Source organism: Rhinolophus hipposideros (genome assembly GCF_964194185.1).
Source record: "Rhinolophus hipposideros genome assembly, chromosome: 19".
NCBI classification, from domain to species: Eukaryota; Metazoa; Chordata; class Mammalia; order Chiroptera; family Rhinolophidae; genus Rhinolophus; species Rhinolophus hipposideros.
The window spans coordinates 36,610,419-36,621,103 of record NC_138065.1 but is presented as its reverse complement, the minus strand read 5'-3'; the positions used below and the strand labels follow the sequence as shown (position 1 = coordinate 36,621,103).

The 10,685-nt window shown below is 43.6% G+C and overlaps 1 pseudogene across 1 annotated transcript; it reads left to right on the top strand.

Annotated features, from left to right (window-relative positions):
* The first annotated feature begins 8,532 nt into the window (after nt 1-8,532).
* Nucleotides 8,533-10,458, top strand: LOC308487678 (heat shock cognate 71 kDa protein-like; annotated as a pseudogene). The gene has a single exon. The product of its transcript is annotated as a heat shock cognate 71 kDa protein-like (transcript).
* Nucleotides 10,459-10,685: the final 227 nt, after the last annotated feature.

Here is a 10,685-nt window from a genome sequence, read left to right as displayed (position 1 = left end):
CTAATGTACACCTTGCTATCAGCTTTTCTGTCCCAGTTTGACCTTAAGTCCCACCCTGACCTACTCAACAAACTGCATGGAGTTTTTAAAGTGTGACTGGTTCTGTGTTAGGGAACACACATGAAGGATATTGTCCCTGCCCCTGGAAGACATGTATGACTGCCCCTGTCTTCACCATTGTTGGGCTAAAAATGGTGCTGTTGGAAAAGAATTCTCTAGCCTCCACAATGAAGTTTTCTTGCCTACTCTAATGAGCAGGTAGCAGTTTGCCTTCTGGAAAGTCCTAAAGCCAGCCCTCTTTACCTGACCTGCAAGAATTGCACAGGGCAGGAAGCAGTGAACTGATAAACAGTTACTGAGGACTTACCATGTTCTAGGTACTGCAGACATGGTATATGTTCTGTCTTCACAGAGCCTGGAGTTTGTGGTGAGTGGAATAATGGCCCCCAAAGATGTCTGTGCCCCAATCCCTGGATGCTATGAATATACTATGCTACCTGACAAAGAAATTAAGGTTGCAGATAGAGTTAACGTTGTTAATTAACTGATTTTAAAATAGGGAGAGTAGCCTGGGTGATCCAGGTGGGCTCAGTGTAATCACAAGATTCTTAAACGTGGAAGACGGAGGTGGGAGAGTATGGGTCAGAGTGATGTGATGTAAGAAAGACTACTGGTCATTGCTGGCTTTGAAGACGGAAGAGGCCACAAGCCAAGGAATGCAGGTAGTCTCCAGATGCTGGAAAAGGCAAGCTTCTCCCTGGAGCCTCTAAAAGGAACATACCCCTGCCGACACCTTGATTTTAACCCAGTTGAAATCCATTTCAAATTTCTGATTTCCAGAACTGGAAGATAATATATTTTTGTTGTTTTAAACCACTAAGTTTGTGGTAATTTGTTATAGCAGCCGTGGAAAACAAATCCAGAGTGCAACCGGAAGATGGAATTAAAGAGGAGATTACAGTTCAATGTGATAATTGCAGCGATAGGAGAAGTAGTAAATGTTGAGGGAGTGCATGGAAGGGGCCCCATCCCAGTCTTAGTGGGCATGGTGAGGGGGAGGCAGGCAGTGTTTCCTGGAGGAAGAGGGCTGGGCATCTCCTGGAGAGAAAAGCAGCCAGACAAGAATCTGAGGGGGACCGGGGCTTGTCCATTGAAAGTCCAGTGAAGAGGTGTGGGAAGGTCTGAGCTGTGAGAGTGAAGGAGGCAAGTAAAGGGCTACTCTGTGCTAGTCCCTCTGCCTGCAGTACCTCCTTTGTTGAGAGAAATTTGGATAGAGTTTTCAAAATGTAGAAGGTAGATAAATAAATTGTGGTATATTCATACAATGGAATATTATCCCTCAATTAAAAAGTAAATAAACAATTATTTTCACAGAAAAATAAATGTAATAAGCAGCAACACTTTGACCCAGCAAGTCTCACTGCTAGGAATTTGTCCTGCACACGTGCCTTCACAGGAGTTCAAAACGAATGTATCGGGAGGCACTCTGCTCAATGGTTTCTAATAGTTAAAAAGTAGAGCCAACTTAATTGCCCACAGGTAGGTGATAAGTTATATTTGAGGTGTTTATGGTGTGTCATTCCGTGAAACTTATTAAAAGCAAAGAGACAGATCCATTTATCCTGATAAGTAGAGTGACCAGGAGATTTATCCAAATCAGGATACTTTTGAGAGTGGAAAGGGATTCTATTGATAATTATACAGGACAGAAACTATAAATCATAACTGTCCCAGGAAAATGGGGACATATGACCATACTACTGATAAATAGTCTCCAAGGAAGACTGAGGTGAAAAGAGCAAGATGTGTAACAATATGTCTCGGATAATTTCATTTGTGTGTGTTTGTGTGTGTGTGTGTGTTTTAAGAAAAAATACACTTTCCTAGTTAGATGTGCATAAATGCCTTTTTATAAGACTATATAAGGAGCTGACTAATCATATCTCGGAAGGAGAACAACTCCACACTAGGCACTTATATTCCTTTTATACTCTACATTAAATACTTAAATTAGTTTTATAATTAAAAAAAAGGGGGACCAGGTACATATATCACTTTCATAATAAAAATGCAAATTCAAATAAAGTCATGGAAAGCCAAACACATTTTAATTAGGAGTTTGCTCCCAATCTAGGAACCAGAAGAACAGCTCTCTCAGCAACCCCCTTCCTGTCGTTCAGGCCTCGTGTCCTCACACACTACTTACTGAGTCTGAATCTCAACAGTTGTAATAGGAGGTAATGGGCAAACAAAATATAGTAAACAAATAAACACAGCAATATCACATAGGATAGACATCCCTCTAGGTTTCCGACTGGGAAAATTATAAAAGTAGAGGCTCAATTTTCCAGAGAAGGGTCTCTTTAAAGCTGTGAACTCCCTACTCAGATTGGAAGGAACAGGTACCCATTTGTAGAAAATATTTTTCCTCTATATTCTAAAACCTACTGCAGGACAGTAATATATTCCTCCCACTCCTTTTCCCTTCTGCACTGAAAAAGGAACACATTTTAAAGCTTTCCTCCTTTAAATGATAAGTTCCTTCCAAGAAGAGAAGGTTGAATTTTAGGTCGTTTGCCCACCCACTTCCTGCAGAAAGGTCACTTCCTCAGTCCTTATGGACCCGCTGAGAGTGAGGGGGAAGGACTGTTCCTTGTCTTGGTGGTTTGGTCAAATGGCCCTAGAGGGATCAAGTTTGTCTGAAGGCCATTGATTTCCATGGATTTTTGTCACCGTGGAAATTCTCTCAGGAAAAAGGAAGGACCAAAATAACCAGTTCAAAAGATTGAGAGGGTGGAGGTAGTTTGTTTGCCTGAACAACTTTTTAATAAAAAAAAATCCCTGTCAAATTCATTCTGTTCCTGCCCTTTCCCCACCCCTTATGACCACTTACTTAACTTTCCTGGCCTCGGAGAGCTTTCTCTGTCACAGTGAGGGGGCAAGAGGTGGGGGACTAATAACACCAGTAAGTGGCTGAGCTAGGGTTTGACCAAGTCTGCCTCATAAGCTTGTGAAATCTCCACATACGTTCTCCTTATGGGAATTCAGCAGCCCCTCCAGGCAGGGCTCTTCTCAGCTCTAGATGCCCCTGCTCCTTCCACCCTCCAGACTGTTCTCTGGTCAGACTCCACTCCCATCCTTCCCACCCCTACTCCCCATCTTTTCAGGTGTGGGGGAGGAAGGAACATTCCTTTGCCCTTCAAGGTTCTTTCAGCTGGTCCAATAATTAAATAGGTGAGACACATTAACAAGAGAAAATAACCAACTCTATTACATATGTACACGTGGGAAGCCCAGATACAGAAGAGAGTCAGAGACCCCACCTACATGAGAGGTTCAGGGATAGAAACTTACAATGAGGTATATGCGGTATTCTGAGCTAAGGATGAGGTAACGCGCCTTGGGGCTTCAGAGGGGGAAAAGGTCATTGTAGGCCAATAAGAAGAGCAGATGTTCAATAATTAGTAGTCTGCCCTGCCATATTGATAGGTCAAAAAGGTTCTCTCTGATAATCCCTGATCATGAGCAAGGCCTCTAATTCAAATTCTTCTAGGCTGTCGTTGGGGGGAGAGGGGGCAGTGCAGAAGTTTCTCTTGAGCCCACAGAGTCTCAGTTGGCTTTAGTTCAAAATCTGCATTCCACAGAGTACATCTTGGGGTGGTGACTCAATCTGAACCCCTACACAGGGTACCCTTTTAGTCCTACCTCTTTCATGAAGATTTCCCTGAGCATTGATGTTATGCTAAAAAGACATTGGATTAAAAACTTCTTTAAAAACAATGTGTGTGGGATTATTATTATCACTGATAATAAAATCATTGACTTTAGCTGTGGGGCACATTGAAGCTTCAGGCTTAGCCCAGTGGCCACCTGTGGTGGACACAATGGATTCTCCAGGCTGCTTTTCCAAACTGTGACCTAGAGCAGCAGGGGAATACTGATGGCCTGATGGGCCAAGGAGCTCTCCAGCTCAGGGGAAAAGCTAAGCCAGCCAGAACTCGCCTAATGGTTGGTTCAGTGAGGGAGAAAGCAGGCTGCAGTTTGCACATCAAATACCAAGCTGTTTTGCCTCAAATACAAAGGATTCTAAGAGGAAATCAGTTCTTCCCACTGCTTATCTGATGCCACCAAAACAACTCTTGGTCACTCTCTGTCAGAGAACAGCAGGGTAGAGTATGGTCTCAGGACAGAAGCGGGACATTCATTCAGCCAGCTCCTCTGACGAGGGCATTCGGGCCGTCACTGCCCAGACCCAGGGCTTCCCATTTCCAGCCGTGTTAGTAGAAAGAGAATCTAGGCTTGAGTCAGAGAATCATAAAATGTTAAGAGGTTGAAGGAATCAAGGGGAAATCCAACACCCTCTGATAAGGTAAATGAGACCCTGTGATTTCAGAAGTGGTTCCCAAATGCCAATCTTGATATGTCAGCCTTCTGCAAAAACGAAGAAAATAAGGACAAAGTAGTGAGTTTTTTTTAAAAGAAACTAAATGGATTTAACTTAAAATGAATGCCCTTTATTTTGATTTTATGGTCTTTCCTTGTTTTAATGTTAAAGTGCTTTTTCTCTTATGAAATGATGTTGATAGCAGATGGCAGGTGATTTTTAATACGCTTAAAAAGAAAGTAAAGACTAATTGAAATTCCGATGTTTGGATACCCTGGGGTTAGGTGACTCACAATGGCTCTGTATACCTACCTAGTCAGGGGCAGGGCTGAGTTTGAATTTCTATTACTTATTGTTGTCTTCTGAGTCACAGAGACATTTATGTCTGACTTGAGGTAAACGATTTTACATTCTGAGCTTCAGATTTTGCATCTGTAAAATGAGGGAACAATACAATCTGCCCTGTGTCACAAGGTAATCTTGAGTCTAAAATGAGATAATAGAGAAGAACTTTGAAAAGTAAAACTTTTACACTAAACAAGGGCTTGGTGTGATGATTGTATGTCAGTCACTTGATTGGTGAGGCTCCAGATGTGTGGATCATTTGCCTGGAGGACTATATTAGTTTCCTAAGGCTACCGGGACAAATTACCACAAATCAGTGCCTTCAAACAACAGAAATTGACTCTCTCACAGTTCTGGAGGCTGGAAGTCTAAAATCAAGGTGTCAGCAGGGTCATGCTCCCTCTGAAGTCTCTAGGAGATAATCCTTCCTTGCCTTTTCCAGTTTCTGGTGGTCCCAGGCATTCCTTGGCTTCTGACAGCATAACTTCTATCTCTGCTTCTGTCTTCTCACGGCTGTCTTCCGTCTGTGTCTCTGTCTCTTTACATGACTTTCTTTTTATAAGGAAACCAGTCCTATTGGATTAGGGGCACACCCTACTTCAGTATGACCCCATCTTAACATGGTACCATCTCTAGAACCTATTCCCAAATAAGGTTATGTTTTGAGGTACTGAGGATTGGGACTTCAATGTATCTTTTGGGGTGGAGTGGGGGTGGGGATAGGGCTAGGGTGACACAATTCAATCCATAACAAAACCATCCAGGTAAAGTTTTTTTAAGTTGCATTTTAAGTAGCACCAGCTGCCCTGACTTTCAGGAAAGCAAATGTCACTCTTCCCACCCTTCCAAGAAGAAACACTATGAAGGAGAAACAAAGGGAAGTAGGGAGAGCATTATGGAGGAAAATTAAAGCAGCTGGTTAATCACCAAACTGAATCCTCGGCTCCTAGAGGTGGAGCACTCAGAAGGGCAGTGACCAAAGCTTGAAAGCAAATTCCAGGCTGCTCACTCCTTGGAGAGCTCTTAGCTGGAGTGTGGCTCTCCCAGAGCAATCTGCACTGCCAGGAAAAGGTGAAGGAACCACAGCTTCCTAAGCCAACAGGCTTGGGCCTGAAGCAATATTTATTCATGGAGGGTCTGAGCTGGGTTCTGCTCTTCTCAAAGCAGACACGTTGGTGACAGGGGCATCGCTATGCAGTCTGGCCTTGCCAGTCCCTGCGGCCAGTTGAATTAACACCAGCATTCTTCTTTCCTAGCTGCAGGCCTCCATTTCCTTCCCAGAGAGCTTTTCTGTTTTATAATCCTAACTCAAAGGTCAAAGGCTATGTTCAGTCTTCCCAAAAACTGGACCAAGGAAGGACATGGTCACAGCAGAAATTCTGCTCAGTTTTTGGGGAAAAACCATGCTCCATGAAGTTTGTGGACCCTGAAACATGTCACTTAAGGAAGACATGGCTGCATTATGACTTTAGCTAGCCCATGGCACTTTTGCCTTTGTGGGTTCCTTCCTTCATTAAGACATATTAAAAATTATGTTTTCTATAATTTGCATAAATGCGAGTATAATCCAGCCTGGATGTATTATTATATATCCATTATGATTGCATTTTTTTCCTTCTGGTTTTAGAAAAAGTTAAAATTAAAATATTTTTGTTGGCCCATAAAATATCATGGAGTCCTCAGCACTGTTCCTATTGTGCCTGTGGATGAGTTGGCCCTGGACAGAGGCTTTGCTATTAAGCATGTGGGTGTGGGGTATAGTGAGGTGTGTGTGTGTGTGTGTGTGTGGTATGTGTGTGGTGTGTGTATGTATTAGATCTAGGAGCTGACTTAAAATCAACGCAGTCTGGACACAGGGGAATGACCAAGATGACCTTTGGAGACCTATATTAGCGGAAGAAATAAGATGTAAGGTACCAAGCCCTTTCTTCTCACAGTTGGATGTTCCCTTTCTTCCTATGGACCCAGGTATATACATCCACATAGAAACTACATCCCCTTGTCAGTGGTTCCTTGATGTCCAACTTCAATACCTGGATACCTTGATCCAGCTCAGGACACAAATGTGGAGGAAGATGTCCAGACAGGGTAACGAGAAGGGGAGGAAGCCAGGAGGAACTACCTGGACCACTGGTCTAAACAGGGGCCCAGGGCCGGATATTATTGCATATCAACAAAGATCCTTCTTTGCTTGGGCGGGGGGTGGGGGTCCCAAAACTTTTTCTTTTTAACCTGGGACCAGAACTATTACAATTTTAGGCATAAAACATTTCATCTTCCTTCTAATCTAGCACTCACCTCTCCTCCAACAAAAAAGGGTGTACTAATTTTACCGAGTCATTAGATTCACCTGGGGAGTAGCCAACTTTTCCTGTAAAGGGCCAAGAAGTACATATTTTAGGCTTGAAGGTCTTTTTTGCAATCACTTAATTCTGATATTATAGTACAAAAACAGCCGTGGATAATATGTAAGCAAATGGGCATGACTGTGTTTCAGTAAAACTTTATTTACAAAAACAGATGGAGGGCCTGATTTGGCCTGTGGGTTGTAGTTTGCTGAACCCCAGACTAACCCTTCACTTCCTGACCACATCTTGTTTTTTCTTCCCAGAACATTTCTTGAGTGTCTATTATGTGTTATGTACTGTGTTAAGGACATTATTAGGCTTTGTAATACTTAAGTTTTCCACTTTTTATTTCTTGTTTCTTACATGACCTCAAGGGCCCTGTTTCCTCAAGGATGCCTCCATGAGGCCTAACACAGTGCTGAGCTGAGCATACTTCGTTTTTCAGGTCTTGAAACCAATGTGGGGAATTAGTTCAATTCTCTAAAGTCCACCCATTTATATTTGGTGTTCAATCACCATTCCTTTCAGGCCTCTGCTTTCTTCACAGAGCAAACTTAGCTCTTGCTTGCAAGGCCCACCCTGCAGAATTTTGCTGGCTGGTAACTACCATCACCATTCATCAGTCAACAAATATTTATTGAGCACCCACCAATATAGTCTAGGCTATGCTGGTAAATGTGAAAATTTTTAAAATAAAACAAAAGATGCAATCACTTATCTAAGTGTTTATAAACTGTGGTAGACATTGGAGACCACCCCCCACCCCCCAAAAAGGCCAACAACCATACCTCTCACTAGTCAAACCCTTTTGAAGTCCTTTCCCCCATTGACTCTGGGGTTCGCTGTGTGACTTCCTTAGCCAATGAGACATTCACAAACATAAAGCGAGCATGTAAGTGTTTGCACATTGGGGCTCTCCTTCTTGAACTGCTCTCTTTTGGAACTCAGCTGCCATGCTATAAGAAAGCCCAGGATAACCTGCTGAAGAGGAGGCCCCGTGGAGAGGCCCTGGAGAGAGGGGCCAGCTGTTCCACCCTCAGCTGAGGTATGAATGAAGCCTTCAGATATATGAATGAAGCCCTCTTGGATCCTCCCATCGCAGCTGAGCCTACAGATGGCTACAGCTGCATGAGAGACTAAGCCAACCAGCAAAAGAATCACCAAACTGATCCCAACCCATGTTGTAGAGTTGTGAATAAATAATCATTTTAAATCAGTCAGTTTTGGGGTGGTTTGTAATGCAACAATAATTGATAGACACATTAATAGGAAACACACACACACACACACACAGAATTCAACGAAGGAGCCATACAAGGCAATACCTGCTGGGTCAAAGGCTTGTGCCAGCATGGCAAAGCCCAAAGACGAGGGCAGGCCAAGCTGGAACAAAGGATTGGACATGGGGACAGCTGTTGGGATCTCTCTTCTTGGCAACCTGACACTGAAGCAACCATGTCTAAGGGACCTGCAATTGGCATTGATCTCAGCACCACCTACTTTTCTGTGGGTGTCTTCCTGCATGGAAAAGTGGAAATAATTGCCAATGATTGGGGAAACTGAAACACCCCGAGTCATATCGCCTTTACTGATACCAAACGATTGATCGGTAATGCTGCAAAGAATCAAGTTGCAATGAACCCCACCGACACGGTGTTTGATGCCAAACACCTCATTGGATGCAGATTTGATGCTGCTGTTGTTTAGTTTTTTATTAAGCATTGGCCCATCACGGTGGTGAATGATGCTGGGGGGCCCGAGGTCCGAGTAGAATGTAATGGAGAGACAAGCAATTCTTTCCAGAAGTGTCATCTGTGGTGTTGACAAAGATGAAGGAAATCGCAGAAGCCCACCTGGGGAAGAGTGTTACCAATGCTGTTGTCACAATACCTACTTACTTCAATGACTCTCAGCGTCAGGCTACCAAAAGTGCTGGAACTATTGCTGGTCTCATGTGCTTAGATTCATCAGTGAGCCAACTGCTGCTGCCATTGCGCATGGCTTAGACGAAAAGGTTGGAGCTGAAAGAAACGTGCTGATTTTTGACTTGGGAGGTAGCATTTTTGATGTGCCAATTCTCACAATTGAAGATGGAATCTTTGAGATCACATCTGCAGCTGGGGACATGCACTTAGGTGGAGAAGAGTTTGACAACCAAATGGTCAGCCATTTTATTGCAGAGTTGCTAGAGTATAAGCACAAGTATAAGGACATGAGTGAGAACAAGAGGGCTGGCCATCGCCTCTGAACTGCTTGTGAACATCTAAGCGTACTCTCTTTTCCTGCACCCAGGCCAGTACTGAGATTGATGTACTCTGCGAAGGAATTGACTTCTATGCCTCTATCATTCGTGCCGATTTAAAGAATTGAATGCTGACCTTTTCTGTGGCACCCTGGACCCTGTAGAGAAAGCCCTTTGGGATGCGAAGCTCAACAAGTCCCAGATCCATGATATCGTCCTGTTGGGTGGTTCTCCCTGTACCCCCAAGATTCAGGAACTCCTACAGGACTTCTTCAATGGAAAAGAGTTGAATGAGAGCATCAACCCTGACGAGGCTGTTGCTTATGGTACAGCCCTCCAGACAGCCATCCTTTCTGGAGACAAATCTGAAAATGTTCAAGATTTGCTGCTGTTGGATGTCCCTCCTCTTTCCCTCGGCATTGAAACTGCTGGTGGAGTCATGACTGTCCTCATCAAGCACAATACTGCCATCCCCACCCGGCAGGCCCAGACCTTCACTGCCTACGCTGACAAGCAGCCTGGTCGCTCATTCAGGTTTATGAAGGTGAGCGGGCCATGACCAAGGGTAACAATTTGCTTAGCAGGTTTGACCTCACAGGCACACCTCCTGCAGCTCCTGGTGTTCCTCAGGTGAAGTCACTTGTGTTATTGATGCCAATGGCCTCCTCGATGTCTCTGCTGTAGATAAGAGTACAGGAAAAGAGAATGAGATTACCATCCCCAATGAGAGGGAAGACATGGAACGCATAGTTCAGGAAGCTGCGAAGTACAAAGCTGAGGATGAGAAGCAGAGAGACAAGGTATCTTCCAAGAATTCACTTCAATCCTGTACACTCAACATGAAAGCAACTGTTGAAGATGAAAAACTCCAAGGCCAGCTCAATGATGAGGACAAACAGAAGATTCTTGCTTGACAAGTACCATGAAATCATCAACTGGCTTGATAAGAATCAGACTGCAGAGAAGGAAGAATTTGAACATCAGCAGAAAGAGCTGGAAAAAGTATGCAACCCCTTCATTATCAAGGTGTACCAGAGTGCAGGAGGCATGACCAGAGGGATGCCTGGGAGCTTCCCTGGGGGTGGAGACCCTCCCTCTAGTGGTGCCTTTTCTAGCCCACCATCGAAGAGGTTGAATAAGCTAAACTTGAGCATAAATTTAGCATTGTTTCACAAAACATGGAAGAATCCAAATTTGTAGCAAATTCCATGGCAGTTTTAAAGTTGAGCTGCTATATAGTATATAGCTGGGAATTATTGATATTTGACTATGGAATATGTGCACACGGAAATAACAATGCGCTTTGTAAGTACTGTATAGTAAAGTGGAAAATGCGATGTCTTAAATAAAACTATTTAAAATTGGC